The sequence below is a fragment of the Mirounga angustirostris genome, unplaced genomic scaffold, assembly GCF_029215605.1.
Source record: "Mirounga angustirostris isolate CCGP_5_RB_7025 unplaced genomic scaffold, mMirAng1.0.hap1 SCAF_12, whole genome shotgun sequence".
Classification (NCBI taxonomy): Eukaryota; Metazoa; Chordata; class Mammalia; order Carnivora; family Phocidae; genus Mirounga; species Mirounga angustirostris.
The window spans coordinates 9,166,792-9,183,451 of NW_026991720.1; the positions used below are offsets into that span (position 1 = coordinate 9,166,792).

General features: G+C 37.8%; 1 protein-coding gene and 1 long non-coding RNA gene across 2 annotated transcripts in view; both read right to left on the reverse strand.

Annotated features, from left to right (window-relative positions):
* Positions 1–16,660, reverse strand: part of CNTNAP2 (contactin associated protein 2) — a 1,911,935-nt gene that overhangs the window by 1,519,655 nt on the left and 375,620 nt on the right. The gene's annotated exons all lie outside the window — the stretch shown is intronic.
* Positions 3,187–6,295, reverse strand: LOC135362230 (uncharacterized). Its single transcript, XR_010406708.1, has 2 exons — positions 4,130–6,295; positions 3,187–3,410 (listed from the first exon to the last, which is right to left on the reverse strand). It is a non-coding gene; the product is annotated as an uncharacterized LOC135362230 (long non-coding RNA).

The following is a 16,660-nucleotide window of genomic DNA, read 5'->3' on the forward strand; positions in this document are numbered from 1 at the left end:
GTTAACTTCCCAGTGGGCTGGTGTTTTGGCACACAGAAAGGTCTGAGGTGGTTCATGTTAAGACATTCTCATTAGTCAAGGGGACATGTGTAGGTTGCTAGCTTATCAATACAATCCACCCCTAAGATTTCTAGGAGCTGTTTGCTTATTTATAAATCCTATCATATCTTTCCCTTATAGAACTCAGCAGGGAATGAGATTTTGAGGAGTAGCTATTTGAAACCAGATACAAATAACCCTTGTTTAGAAAATGCATGAAAAATACAAAGTTCTGAGAGGAAACCAGGTGTTGACTATTTTCCCAAATGAAATATCTCAAGACCTGGAATTTCTCTGTTGGATCAAACATGCAATGAAATCATCTAGAAAAATCAATTTCATACCATCATAGCCAGTGTTTTTCAAAACCAGCTAGAATATGTATTTAGTAGGTAAGCAAATAAGCTCCAAGTAAAACAGTTTAGCCATAATTTGGGGGACACAAATCTCAAGGGCAAGGTCATCTGCTATACATAGTTGAAGGTCATTTAAAGGGTTTTCCCACATGGAAAGTGATAGGAAACATCCTCTTGGAACTAGAAATGATTGAAAGGAGAGTTTAAGGAGAAAAGATAAAAAAAGAAAATCTGACTACATCTTGATTACTAGAGGTCTATAGTGAGAAGCAAAGCCACAGCTCGAAATATGCCGCACATTGCCGAGTATGAGTTTTGGAGTTTACATCTGTGTGCTTACCATTTAAAGGTTGCACGATACGGAGCATGATATTTCACTTCTCTAAATCTTAAAAATTCTTATTTATAAAGTGGAGATAAAAATGATATTTAGGGAATATCTACGTAACAGAGCACATAAAATATGTCTAGCTGTAGTTAAGTATTCAATAACCAGGTAGTAATAGTAGAAACAAAATCTAAACACATTGAATACATTTCACCTCCTACAGAATTCCTTAAAAAGTAGCATGATACTACTTAAAACAATTAAGGACCTCATTTGCAAAATTAATCTTATATGGATTCTTATGCATCTTATTTAAGGTTGTGTTTTTCTGAGCAGAGGATAAACGACACACATTTGTCTAGGATGCAAGTGGGGGATCCCAGCAACAAATACCATACAATGAGAAATTAAATATTTAATACCTCAACTTTTCTCTGAACAAAAATTAATACAGACTCACTAATTAACACTTGGGAAGGTGGAGATTTAATAGCAGCTCCAGGCAAAACGATTTCACTCAATTAAGACTACACATCTTAAATTGCAATTGTTGGGCTTGCTACGACCTGGAAAATATATTCTAACTTTGAAATATTACACAATGGACAAAAACGTTCTTTGTAACACTTTAAAACGATGCAAAGCATTCAATATTAGAGAAATCAGGTGCAAATAATTTAAAGTATTAAAATAATTAATAACCAGACATAAAAAATGAAAAGCACAATCCACAGAGAATAACCCTATGAGGACGCATGTGCAGCAGGAGCTCCGATCTGGCCTTTCCCCCAGCAGGTGCTGTTCCCATACGCAGCTCTGTGCACGGGTCCCCACCCTTCCCAAGCAGTCCTAAGCAAAACGCAAAAACATTATTGACCTTACTCTTTGCTTTCTGAAGCAGTGAAAAATGAATGCATTCGATATTTACTTGTATTCATTATAATTAAAAATGAAATTAAATATTACTGTGTTCAAACTTTTAGTGCATTTTAAATGAGCAAGGGAAATTGCTTGAGAAATATGGATCTTGTTTAACCTCCATATAGTTATTCAACCATTTTATCCTTATATGCTAAACTTTTTCTGCATGTTACCCAGACAAAACTCTAGTCTTTTTTTTTAAGTTGAAAATTTTCTGATTTGCTGGGTTTATATTTTGTATTTTGTCAGGAAACAAGTTTTTTTTTTTAATTTTTTTAAAGGATTTTATTCATTTATTTGACAGAGAGAGAGAGAAAGAGAGAGCAAGCACAAGCAGGGGGAGCAGCAGAGGGAGAGGGAGAAGCAGACTCCCTGCTTCCAGAGCAGAGAGCCCAACGTGGCTCAATCCCAGCATCCTGGGATCATGACCTGAGCTGAAGGCAGACGCTTAATCGACTGAGCCACCCAGGCGCCCAGAAAACAAGTTTTAAAACCTCAATTAGATGAAAACTTTGACCTTGTGATAGAAACATTAGATTCTTCAAAATTACTGCCACCAGGATATTCTGTAGTCACAGAAGTCCTTTAAATGTTTAACTTCTTAAAAAGTAGAAATTAAGTTTGCAAAGTCCAGCATACATATCTTTGAAGGCTGTGGTGTATGTTGCCAAATTTATGCAAATCTGTTCATGCAAGGAAGAAGCTCTAAATCTGATCTCTCAGCACAAAAGGTAAAACCTAACCACAGAGGAAGCAGAAGTCACAGCAGATATGCATCTCCTGTCTCCATTCAAATCATAATAAGCTTCTGTTTTTAACTAGCAAGGGCAGCACGGAATCCACTCTTCATTCCTCCCTTCATTAAATAAAAATGATATAGTGAGAATTTGTTAGTTTAGGGTGATCTAATTCACGTACCAAAGCTAAACAGAACTTGAAATTTACAAAAATAGATGTTGCCAAATGACAAAATTATCAGATATCAGGTAACATTTTTCTGAAATTTGGGAATTCCAAATGAAAGCTTGATTGGAATGGTGTATCCTGTGTTCACGTGGAACCCTCATGATTTGTCATTCCTGCTAAGCTCTCCTTAGTATCTGGAGATTTTATCAATCATTTAAATATAGCATTTTTTTTTCTTCTCTTTCTTTCTTCCTCCCTCCCTCCCTCCTTTCTTTCTTTCTTTTTTCCTTCCTTCCTTCCTTTCCTTCCTTCCTTCCTTTCTTTCTTCAATCATTTAAATGTAGCATTTTTTTCTTTTTTTCTCCTATCTTTCTTCCTTCCTTCTTTTCTTTCTTTTCCTTCCTTCCTTCCCTCCTTCCTTCCTTCTTTCTTTTATTTTTCTATCAAAATATAGTATTTTATTAAAAAATAATTGTAATGGAGGATTGTTATTTCATTAACTAAATATATGAAACTAGAAAAACTGCCATTATCCACACAGAGAAAAATATAAATGTACTATTTTACAAAGTTGCAACGGTCTGAATGCGTGTGTCCACCAAAAATTCATATGTAGAATCCTAAATGCCCAATGTGACAATCCTAATGCCCAAATATACTCTTAAGAGGTGGAGCCTTTGAGGGGTGCTTAGGTCAGGAGGGTAGAGCCCTCATGAATGGGATTAGTGGTCTTAAAATCTAGATCCCACAGAACTCCCTCACCTTGCAGAGACACAGCAGGAGTCAGAAGTCTGCAGCCCAGAAGGGGGCCCTCACCCGACCATGAAGGCATCCCAATCTCAGTCTTCCAGCTGACAGAACTGTAAGAAATAAATTTCTGTTGTTCATAAATTGCCCAGTCTGTAGTACTTTGCTATAGCGGCCAGGATGGATTAAGGCACAATCCATCTCTAGAACTCCAGAATTTGGGGGCAAGCAAAAGGAGGAATCCTTGCAGGTAAATCCCTCAGAAAAATGCAGAAAAGGTAAGGAGAGATTGGGAGTGGGCCTTCCAAGGACCCAGTGTTGATCTCCCTTTTAAACTAAAATGTAGGAAAAAGTTTTCCCCAACTTCCTGGCCCTGGGGATGTTACAAAACTTACCAGCACTTCTGTCAGAAGGAAACATGGCAAAATGATGAATTACTGCCTAAAGTATCACAATCACAACCACAATCAAGGAGCACGGGCTCTAGGATGTGTAGAAGCAGAGATAAGGAATGCTGACAGACATGTCTGACCTGCCTTGGGGCTCAGAGCAAACACCGCTATGATTTCTGGTGCCCCTGGTCTTCCTAATTTGGCCTGGCCGTGGGCATTGGAAGTTACATTAATCTGAATAGTTTTAGGATATCCATATCATCTATAGAGAGCTTTGAACCCCTAAGGATGTGAAAAATGTTCCCTGGTTGGGAAAATTCTCTCTTTTAAACAGAGCTCTCCCTCCGAAAGCATTGTCTATTGTTTAAAGTCCATTAAATAATGGTTCAGAACGGAAACATAATGGCAACCTGGAAAGAAAACCCAGGGTATCTTATCACCTTATCACAAGGTAGTCACACGTCTCAAAGGATCCATTCATGATCTCTCCTCTGGGTCCTTTTAGTAACTTAACAAGGTTGTATATTCAGTGACGGTATCCAGTTCTTCACTGTCATCCTTTCCCACTGCAAATTACAAACAGATGTTTGTTGCTTTCAAGCCAGATGTCAGCACATCAGCAGGTGTTGAAGCCTATTTATTTGTACACAGAATGAGCGGCAGCCTTGCATCACAATTATGGTGTGTCTTCACCTTCCTCTCCTGCTCAATCCCTAGTCTGCCTTTTTCTTTTCTTTTGTAAGCCATTTATAGAGATTTAAACCATCCAGTCATTATTTGTGGGTTAAAATGGCACAAAACAAACAGAATTAACATCCATGTGGTTGCTAGAAAGTTGAAGTTTTATAATATCTTTCTACCAAGTTTAGAAAGTTTTTATTGCCTGAGGGACTTTGATCATAAAATTTCTCTATGTTCCATTCAAACTTTGTTCCCACTGATAACCTATTTCAGTTTCAAAAGTTGACAACCTGGCCTTTTCTACTAGTATTAAAATCCCCACTGATACCTCACTGCTTTGGATAACTTGAATAGATAAATAGGTTATTTTAAATGATATATACTTAAATATACTAAGATAATGATTAGATCCATCCTGTTATTTAATTCTTTAAAATCTCTTTCCAAATAATTATTAATTGATAATTACAAATAAGTATTTACTCAAATGAGTAGGCTTTAAAAAAATTCTTCTGAAATACTAAGGTTTAAATAAAATGTATTACCAAAGTCAAAAGTGAACAGTTTTTTTTTTTTTTCTTGAGAGAATAATATTCGTTTTTTTATAAAGTTTTTATACAGGCTGAGGCTATTGGGGTTCTATCTTTTCATGCCTAACCACTGGCCTTTTGTCAAAACTCATCACTTTCTGAGGCAGGAATGGAGCATGAGAAGGAAACTGGAGGAAAACAATGGGGAAATGAGACAAAGACAGTTTGCAAATGTGCTTGGCACTCTAATGCTTCAAGATAAGTTTTTAGCCCAGAGGTAATAACAACCTCTGATACTGTGGAAAAGTTCACCAACTGGGTCAATAAGCGCGTCATTATTTACTACTCCTATGGCTTTCAAAACAAACAAACAAACAAACAAATAAATAAATAATATAAATTAAATAAGATAAAGTAAAATAAAATTGGGGCATCTGGGTGGCTCAGTCGATTAAGGATGGGACTCTTTTTTTTTTTTAAAGATTTTATTTATTTATTTGAGAGAGAGAGAATTAGAGAGAGAGAGAGTACATGAGAGGGGGTAGGGTTAGAAGGAGAAGCAGGCTCCTCGCTGAGCAGGGAGCCGGATGCAGGACTCAATCCCGGGACTCCAGGATCATGACTTGAGCCGAAGGCAGTCGCTTAACCAACTGAGCCACCCAGGCGCCCAAGGATGGGACTCTTGATTTCAGCTCAGGTCATGATCTCAGAGTCCTGGGTTGGAGCCCCGGGGCCTCTGACTCTGTGGGGAGTCTGTTTCAGGATTCTCTCTCTGCCTCTGCCCTTCTTTTTTTGCTCGCTCCATCCTTCATTTGCCCCTGGCACTAACTCCTATTAAAGAAACCATATTTTTGTAGAATATGGTTATGTTATTTTTACCCAAGGTCACATATACCATAGGAAATGAATCAAATGTATTATACCACAGGGAATTCACCACATAAAAGAGTGCCATCCTTTTTTTAACTACTTATGCGTGACTTTGCTTTTTCATTCTGTTTTATCTAAAGTATTTTATTATAGTCTTGACAACCATGATAGCAACATATTATATTTAAAAATTTTATCGAAAATTCCCCGTTTTTGGAGAAAGTGATCAGGTGCCCCTCCCACCATGCACTCTGTGTTCTTTGGGATTTCTGTTACCACAGATTCTCAGTGTCACTTCCTCTGGACGTCACTAGGGATTATCAACACAAAAACAACAGAACAAACAACAAACAAATAAAAAGCAGACTTGCTGCTCAAGTGAACTTGGGAAATTCTAGATTAAACAGGCCAGGCTTACACAAGCCTCTGGGCTTCTTGACTTCTCATAAACCATAATATGCTAATGTGAACTTGAATCTTTAAGATTCTAATAGAGCGTTTAGTGTCATTAAATTCAAATAACCAGGGCGCCTGGGTGGCTCAGTCGGTTAAGCGACTGCCTTCGGCTCAGGTCATGATCCTGGAGTCCCTGGATCGAGTCCCGCATCGGGCTTCCTGCTCGGCGGGGAGTCTGCTTCGTCCTCTGGCCCTATCCCCTCTCAGGTGTTCTCTCTCTCTCATTCTCTCTCTCTCAAATAAATAAATAAAATCTTTAAAAAAAAAAAAAATTCAAATAACCACAGAATTCCAAGGGGTAAATGTTAAATGTACAAATTTATTATGGAAATCATCACCATTTGTTAACTGAGAGATATACCTGCATCAATTGCCAGACACCTTGTAAAAATGTCTAGGTTTCAATATTGATTCTTTTTTCCTTAGTACAGAAAGAAAAAAAAAACCCAACCCCAAACAACTCTGAACATAAGAAATGAAATGCCATAAACAGATACCCATTATTTAATATAAGATATGGCATTACCTCTACACTCCCCCCGCTAAAAAATTAGAATTGCAAGGCCGAAAAGTTAAAAAATGCCTACTCACTGTAGTCTGTTCTATTTGAGAAAGTCAATTATTACACTAGCCAGTGACTGCTGGTCAGTCAATTATTCCTTGATAATTAAGGAGTAAAGAAGAGAGAGGTGCTGTGTCTACAGACCACTGCACTGAGGCCTCTGAAGATTCAAGATTCACATGGAAATTTTCCCAGTAAGGAGCTGTGCCAATGTGCTTTCAGTGCTGAAACGGAGCAAGGAGACTAGGATAGCTAATCAGAGAGAAGTAAGGAAAACACAATGCTTCTCCTTGCAAAAGTCAGTGAGGTGACTTGCACACCTTGTTATGTCTTTGGAGGGGGAAGAAATATACATGTAGCCCCTGAAATGGGCCTTAGGAGCTCATGCATTTAATTACTGTCATATCCATAGAAAGCTACAGTGACTTTTCATAAAATATTCAAATATAGACTTGTGAGGCCATCTCATTAACAGATCTTGACACTGTCTTGTCAAATAGGAAAATTATAACAATGTAGATAAGGTGACACGTGACACTATCGTATAGGAAATTCATTTGGCCATCTGCTTACCTCAACAGACACGGTGCTTTTCTTTTCTGCAATATCACTCACAAGGAGCAGGAAAAAATGCTTTTTTGTGCTCATCTGTGACCCTGGAAATTGACCGTAAGCTCTGAGTTGTACTACCTGGAATGATACAGTTTCTACTGCATTTATGAAAATAAAAACCATCACATAATTTTCCAAAAAAAAATTACAAAGCCATAGATGTACTGAGCCAATAAGCAGGGTTCTGAGAAGGATTAATTAATTTATACAATTGATTTTTATTTATTTATATATTTTTTAAATTTTATTTATTTATTTGAGAGAGAGAGAACACAAGCAGGCAGAGGGAGAAGCAGGATCCCCGCTGAGCAGAGATCCCAGCTGGGATCATGACCTGAGCCGAAGGCAGCTGCTTAACCAACTGAGCCACCCAGGTGCCCCAGGATTAATTATTTTACCAGGAAATGAACACTAAAATTTTCACAAGGGATTATCAATGAGCAATATATCAGAAATTGGTCTTCCTTTCTTTTGAAAAACTCAAAGCATGCAAGTGTAAAACACACATAAGTGGGTATGAAATAGATAAACAGAAAAATCCCCACAGGGAACCTGGGGTAGAATACTGTTAGTCTAATGCTAGAAGTAAGGGGGTGGGGATAGAGCAGCTTGTTATCTACTTGACTTGGGGGCACTCCTAAGTAAATTATCTCATTTAATCCTAACGGCAACCCCTTGGAGTAAATATAACCACCATATTACCTCCATTTGGTTTAGTAAATTGTTAAGGTCACAGAGCTAGGAACTAGGGAACCAGAATTCTGATCCAAGTCTTTTCTTTTCTTTTCTTTCCTTCCTTCCTTTCTTTTTTCTTTCTTTCTTCCTTCTTTCCTTCCTTCCTTCCTCTCTTTCTTCTTTCTTTCTTTCTCTTCCTTCCTTCCTCTTTCTTTCATTCTTTCTTTCTTTTCCTTCCTTCCTTCCTTCCTTCCTTCCTTCCTTCCTTCCTTCCTTCATCTTTCTTTCTTTCCCTTCCATCCTTCCTTTCTCTCTCTTTCTCTTCCTTCCTTCCTTTCTCTCTCTTTCATTCATTCTTTCTTTCTTTCCCTTCCTTCCTTCTCTTTCTTTCTCTTTCTTTCTTTTCCTTCCTTCCTTTCTTCCCTTCTTCCTTTCTTGAACCAGAATTCTGATTCTTTCTTTCTTTCCTTTCTTTCTTTCTTAAAAATTTTATTTATTTATTTGAAAGAGAGAGAGAACTAGCGGTGGCGGGGGGGGGGAGGTGTGGTGAGAGGGAGAAGGAGACACAGACTCCCTGCCAAGCAGGGAGCCCGATGTGGGGCTCGTTCCCAGGATCCTGATCCTGATCTGAGCCAAAAGTAGACTCCCAACCTACTGAGCCACCCAGGCGCCCCTTGAAGCAAATCTCTCTGACTTCAAAACCCAGCCTCCTTCTTTTATAGTATTTGGAAGGCATTTTCCATGTAGTACACTGTCGAGGAGGTGGTCTCTTCCCACTAAAAATCAGGGGAATCTGTCAAACCTGTCTTTGAGGCAGAAGTAGCAAGATGATGATACTTTGAATCAAGAATTCCGAGGCAGCCTTCACAAGTATGTGGCATAAGAAGAAGGGGATCTCTAACCTCCAGAATTTAGAGCAGAACACAGGAAAGGATACTATTAGAGTTGCAGAAGCACAGCTGATGAAGAACTGTTTTTTGAAATCTGAATGCTGAGCAAGGAAAGACTGATAATCCCACACAATCCATGTATTACTGCCACCAGAAGAAAACTGGTAACTTGCGTTCATCAAGAGGTGGACAAAAATGTCTACCCTCTGAAGGAAATTAGAGGAGAATAACAGAAAAAAGAATGAGGAGAATTGGACAAGAATCCAGCCAGAGATACTTCTTCGTCCCGGTCTGACCAAAGCTTTTATTATGACCCTAATTAGGAACTTTTAAGAGCGGATGATGCATGTTGTTCACTAGTATGTTTTCAGCATTTCATCAATCTTTTGTCATTTATTAGATCTTCTGAAAGCCCGAAGTTGAAGGAAACCATTTGTATCCACTTGGCATGGATGGTTCTACCCAGTGACCTCTGCAGTGAAGATGCTGGTGCCCTGACTGATAGGACAATGTACTGTAGGTCAAAATCTAGGTGCAATTTAGATCCAAGAATGCATATAGTCCTTGAAATTAAATATCTGAAATTAATTTTACATTTCTATATTAGCAAACTTGAAAAATACTTCAGTGTCTGAAAATGTTCCACATTAAAATGCATACCCAACTTAATAAAGCTTCACTAAACAGCATTAATTTAACTATTTAAAACAGTGAAGGTAACAACTTAGTACATTTTCTGATATATCCCTGATAAGAATTAGACTAATCAGGAAAGGAAGTATAATTGGGTAATTTAGTATAAAAATAAAGTTAAACTGAATTATCTCAAGGCATAATCCTACTTGAAAATTTCTTATTACCAAAAGCAATGAAAATAGTTCTTACCCTGTGGTCCAATGATTAAAACTATATATTTTTTTTACTGCTATGCTTTCAAATATAATTAAATTGGTTGATACTCGGTCTAAGTCTGTTTGTTTCAGAAATTTGCTCTGAAAGTACTAAAGTGGTTATTAATTGTTTTTTTCTGACACTTTAAGATAAAAAGAAAAAGAAAAAGATATATAGTATTATGATTATGTGACTTCTTTTTAAAGAACTTTTGCTGAGGAAGAGCATAGTATGCCAAGAATGATACAGAATTGCTTCTTATATTGGCTGGAAAATGTGGTCTAGATGACCAATAAAGTCCCTCACAGAGTCTTATTATCCCAGGATCTGCTATCACTCCTAAATCACTTGTTAAAGAAGTATGGGGGGGGTGGGGTGGGGAGGGAGTGTCTTTTCTAAATTTCAGGTCTCTTTCACAATTGCATCGTCTACTGAGAACTGTATAGCATAACTACATCCCATCATTTAAATCAGGAGAGAAATATCTAATGTAGTTGTCTCTAGTTTACTGTTGGTTCCAAATCAGTTGCTTATAAAAGCAGAGAAAGAAGTAACTTTAAAAAGAGAAAATGAGAAAATGAACATCTTGCCATTTGCAACGACGTGGATGGAACTGGAGGGTATTATGCTGAATGAAATAAGTCAGTCAGAGAAAGACATGTATCATATGACCTCATTGATATGAGGAATTCTTAATCTCAGGAAATTAGAGGGTTGCTGGAGTGGTGGGGGGTGGGAGGGACGGGGTAGCTGGGTGATAGACACTGGGGAGGGTATGTGCTATGGTGAGCACTGTGAATTGTGTAAGACTGATGAATCACAGACCTGTACCTCTGAAACAAATAATATGTTAAAAAAAAAAAAAAAGAAGAAGAAGATAGTAGGAAGGGAAAAATGAAGGGGGGGAAATCGGAGGGGGAGACGAACCAGGAGAGACTATGGGCTCTGAGAAACAAACTGAGGGTTCTAGAGGGGAGGGGGATGGGGGGGATGGGTTAGCCTGGTGGTGGGTATTAAAGAGGGCTGTACTGAATGGAGCACTGGGTGTTATATGCAAACAATGAATCATGGAACACTACATCAAAAACTAATGATGTAATGTGTGGTGATTAATATAACATAATAAAAAAAAAGAGAAAATGAAGAATAGGTAGTGTTGGGGAGTATTTTTTTTTTTAGCTTTGAACCCAGACACAGAAGTCCAAAAGCATCGTTATCCTGTGAAGAGCTTCCTCAGAACCCAGAAAAACAAATCTGCAAGGAGAAAATTATAATCTGGATTAGGCTACTTGAAAATTTTCTACTGTCAGTGGAATCCTTCAAGATAGAATCCCTTTTACCAAAAGTCTACAAATTCAAGGAATGAGTCTTAGAAAAATAATTACTAGGTGATGCTATAAAACAACAAAATACTTCCCCACTTGCTTCATGGAAAGCAAAAGATAAAATCTTCATTAAAAATATAAAAGGTCATCTCCCCTTAGGAGAAATCTACTTGCGAACTGGATAGAATTTATTGCTGGGTGCTTCCGTTCCTGATAAATATTGCACTACCTTCAGGAAGATGAAAGAAATTATGAGTGGAAGGACTGGAGCATCAAGCTGTCATCAAGTTCACATTGCCTGGAAGCCGATGTACGTGGTCTGTGAGCCTACATGGGTGACAGGCAGCTTGGCGGGTGCAGGTCTGTCCCGCAGGAGCTCAGTGATTTGCCAGTGAATATGCATGAGAAGCTAATTTGCAAGGATTCAGTGAAAAGTAAGTGTTTTGATGAGGAAGACTGAAATAACAAGAAAGGAGGAGTGAGGAAATGGAATAAATATACCATAATCCTTGATTACTCGGCAAGTACACCAGGCATTGGAGTTTATCTTTTCCTTAAAGCTAGCAGTTTTATTTCCTTGCATATTTTAAGCATGACATGGGCCACAGAGGGAAGGGAATCAAAACCACTCACATAGTTTATTTTAAATGGAAAATGAAAATGTGCAGATTTCCTCTTAATGACTTCTAAAAGTAATTTAATGCCTACATTTTGAAGAGATCTAAAAGGTTTTTTCTTAGCAACAAACCTTCTAATTTACCTATAGACCACAAATGGTTTTCTACATCTAATCAGTCTTATTATTCGCTAGCTTTACCTTGATTCTTTATAAAAAAAAAGAAAAAAGCTAAAAGTGAATGGCTTCAGAAATGGAATTAAAAAAGCACAACAATGTAAGCTTTTCTCCCCCATATCTTTATTATCCCTGAAACTGTAGTACTATTTAATTAACTCTGACATACAGTATACTTTCTTCTGGAAAGGAATCTGTTATTTAACATCAACAACTAAAAAAATGTCTATGAATACACCTTCGTAGGAACAGAATGAAATCCCTCAAGAGGATTTCTAGTTCTTTTTTCTTTTTAATTGAATTTCTCCAAATTGTATCAATGGTTTCAATTGAAAACATGTACTCAGCAAATGAATAAGCGGAACTATAAAACCTCTCACAAAAGACCTGCCTTGTACACGCTGTTCAGGAACCTTGGAACTGCACTTTGTGCCCTAAAGGATGTGTGTGTGTGTGTGTGTGTGTGTTTAACCTCACAAATATCTAAGTCTAGTGTTGAAAAGGAAGAATAGACAATTAGAATTGAGTGAAAATAATAAGACTCAGACTAACTGGGAAAGCCAGAGGTGGAATATTGTGGTGCAAAAACCCCTGGATTAGGAATTAGATTTAAGTTTTAAAACTTGGGTCAGCCCTTAGTCACGTCACCTTGGGCCATCACTTCACCTTTCAGAGAGTCACTTTCTTATCTATAAATATGCATTATAATGACTGTTTTCCTTATGGGATTCTCAGGAGGAGAAGATCCCAGGATACAGATATATGTAAATGTATTTTTTTTAACTACTAAGCACCATACACATTACCTGTTTCCTGTAAATTCACTTGATAGTCTTGTATCTGATAGTCTTGTCCTCCTATCTCAGTTTTCTCATCAGTAAAATCAAAGGAAGTCCCAGGATCAATGCTCTTTCAGCTTTGCTAGGAGATCTAAATGTAATTATTTTTAATACAAAACAGGTTATGGACTGAAGGCATGGGATAAGGCAGTTGTAAAGTCAAAGAAAAAGTATCAAAAATACAGAGGGGTGGAGAGCAGTGTCCTGGGGCTACCACTGTGTGTGTATATGGGTGGGTGTGGGGGGGTAATAATGAAGAGAGGAAGCCAAAATAAAGAAAAATGTATTAATTATGAGTTTGAAACAATGGGGTCAAGTCATAGTATTGCTTCCAGGTAGATAACAAATGCTATGTTATTAGATTTGGTCAATAAAATAATTCAGGAAGAAATATGACTGAATTTCGACTTTAAAATGGCCATGGTCATTGACTGATGACCAGGTGAGCCTTGGCCTCAGGACCTGTCAGGTTCCTTGTGTGTTTTTGATTGGCTTTTTAAGAGATTTAGACCTCTCTTTTCCAACTTTATTAATTTTTTAAGGCAAATAAAGTTTCCAAATCCTACCATTTATCTTTATGTTCACAGATATGTGATCCAAGAGAACCTGTCTTCACCTAGATGCCATTAATTGTGGCTTCTAGATTCTAAAATACATTCTGACATAAAGACATGAATTTGGAAGATCAATGGCTAGAAGAAGTCCATCCATTAAGAGGCTGTGTGGAAATCTACCAAGGATCTAGCACCCATTATGTTCTGGTAGGCCTTTTTTAAAAAAGTGGGTTAGTTGGGTGCCTGGGTGGCTCAGATGGTTAAGCGTCTGCCTTCAGCTCAGGTCATGATCTCAGGGTCCTGGGATCGAGTCCCGCATCGGGCTCCCTGCTCCTTGGGAGCTTGCTTCTCCCTCTGCCTTTCTCTCTCGCTCTGTCTCTCATGAATTAAAAAAAAAAAAAAAAAAAATCTTTAAAAAAGTGGGTTAGTCAAACAAAATCAAAGCATGCTACTCCTCCCAAAATATTTATTAACTACTTATTATGTGTGATAAATTATTTATTTTAATTCTCTCAACAGATACAGAGAGGGAAATAAAGCCTTCGAGAAATGAGTTACTTGAAGGTAATACTACTGGTGAAGAACAGAATGGGACTTCAGCCAAGCAGGTTTGCTTCTTACTCACTCAGCAATGTTGCCTTTCAGTGGCAACAAGAGGCAGCGTCCCATCTCCAGCCTCAGCTCTGCTCTGCGTAGCTGGGCCCTGTATCCTCCCAGAGTTTCTCCTCAGAGAAATTCTCTATTTCAAAATGTCAGTAGGACCTTCTTTTCCAATTAGTTGATTAGATACTTAACAAGAACTTGGCACTTAACAAGATAGTTGACAAACCTCATGCTTTGTCTCCTGGTTGATGTTTAGAATTCACAGAATAAGGGAATTTGACTTATCGATGAATGCAGGACATTCGAGGGGAAATATAAGAATCTGAGCCAACACCTCATAGTCTAAGAGGCTGTAAGACAGGCTCACCAGAAACCAGATGTTTCTCCGAGGACAAACATCTCTCTGCATAAATGAGGAGGGCAGTGTTTCCTTTATAGGCTCAATGTTAACCATCTTTCCTGAAAATCCATCCACAGCTGATGGAGGAAATTGAGAATACGGGTTTGAGGCGAGAATGAAAGATTTGTGATGTGGCAAGGAAGGTAACTTCTATACACTTTCTCAACATTAATTTCTTTGAACTGGTCTTAAGATATTGCATTGCCTGTTCCCATGATGCCAGCAGACATCTTGAGATCAAGAAGTTTACTTAAATTCTGTGAACCAAAGAGTTCTCTGGCTGTAGTATATTATCCTATCACTCCAGGGAAGCCAAGGCTATTAAGAATGTTTCTAGGTACCAGCAACTGGCAGTAAATGAATATTGATTAGATAATTTCTTTTTATTTATTTCTTTTTAATTTTTTTAAAAGATTTTTTTATTTATTTGATGGAGAGAGACACAGCGAGAGAGGGAACACAAGCAGGGGGAGTGGGAGAGGGACAAGCAGGCTTCCCGCTGAGCAGGGAGCCCGATGCGGGGCTCGATCCCAGGACGCTGGGATCATGACCTGAGCCAAAGGCAGACCCTTAACGACTGAGCCACCCAGGCGCCCCTGATTAGATAATTTCTATGTGGCAATTTCTTTCACATGTTCTCTGGTGGATACCGAGAAAGGAGGCACCATATTCTGTGTCTCAGGGATCTAATGATATCCAGTATTAATAACACCGTAAGATGAGTCTCAAAGTTTCTCAAGTGAACTCAAGGTAGGAGCTGTGAGTGTTCCATGGTTTGGAAGTGTTCTTTGAGCCTGTGTTCTCCCTTGGCCTTGAAGGATGGGTAAGATTTGAAGGACAGGAAAGAATGAGACCTTCCAGGTGTGAGGGACTCTAAGAATAAAGCTGCAGATTTGCCAACACCAGTCACATTAGGGGGACTGGATCAAAATAAACATCTAGCTGAACCAGAGGGTCTATAAGCAGAGGGTGCTCCTGAAAACTTCACTGAGCACTAACTCAATTAACTTGTCTGTATTCTTAGTCAAATCAACATGAAATTTAACCCTGTGTCTGCCACTAGTTGTGTATCCTCAAACAAGTTAACTTCCCTCAAACTCTGTTTTCTGTCACAAAAGGATGCTCGCTCACAGAGCCCGAGAGTAAGTGTGATTCTATATAGAAGAAACCTAATACGGTGACTGGTGTGTAGGTTAGGCATTGATATGGTGTTTTAATGTAGGAATAATAAATGCAATAATAAGATTGGATTATATCCTCACTAAGTTAAATTTTAGTTTCAATAAATTGATTGAATTGTGAAATTTAAGTGTTCTACAGAAAGCCTAGAAATTTAAATTCAGTTTTAGCGACAGATTTAGTAAAAAATGAGCTTTTATCAACTGCACTTTTTGTTTCTTCATCACACAGATGAAAGATAATGGCCATAAAATTTAACTGAGGTTTCAAGGACATGCATGACAGCATTAAAAATAATTTAAATAATGCTAAATCATAGTCGTCATTAAGTGTTGAGACAAAGCCCCATCTTAATAAATTCTACCGATATTTCTAAGTCAGACTATTGCTAACACATATTAGCATTTATTACATATTTGTCTTTAAGCGTGTCACATTGTTCCTTGTTCAATTTAATTTTAGTTCTATTTATGAAGTACACATTTTATAAATTACCCTAACATGTACATTTTCTATATTTAGAATTTACAAATGAGGGGCAAGTCTTTTTAATCACTTGGAACAAACTTTAATTAATGAAAACCCTGATCCTCATTTTTAAAATTTAGCCCGTCCAAAACCCAAAAATACCTTCAAAATACAAATAAAACATATTTCATTAATATCATTTCCCCCTAAAGAAATGTCATGCATATCGAAAAAAAAAAAAACCTACTATGATTTGAGAGTGTTTTGTATCGATCCTGTAAGAGCCAGAACCACATCATGCCCAATTCAAATCCTCTCTTGAAGTCGTCAGCAGAAAGAAGAGTAGTGATTTATAGATAAGTTAATGAGATGAAAGTAAGATTTGAATCTCCTTTTGGGGAGATAACTTTTATTAAAAAGCAAGTTGTAGGAATTTTTGCATCCATTGTTTTTACTGGTAGTCTATCGACCACTGTTACACAAGATGATGTTGTAGCGCTTCTCCAAGTACAGTGTTCCTTCTCTGACATGCATTCTGCACTTTCATTATGGTTCCTTTAGCTGGCACCTGCCAGGAAGGTACACTCTGCTTGCAAAGGTTAGGTATCGCCTTTGTGGAATTATCTAAAAAGCATCCCAACCC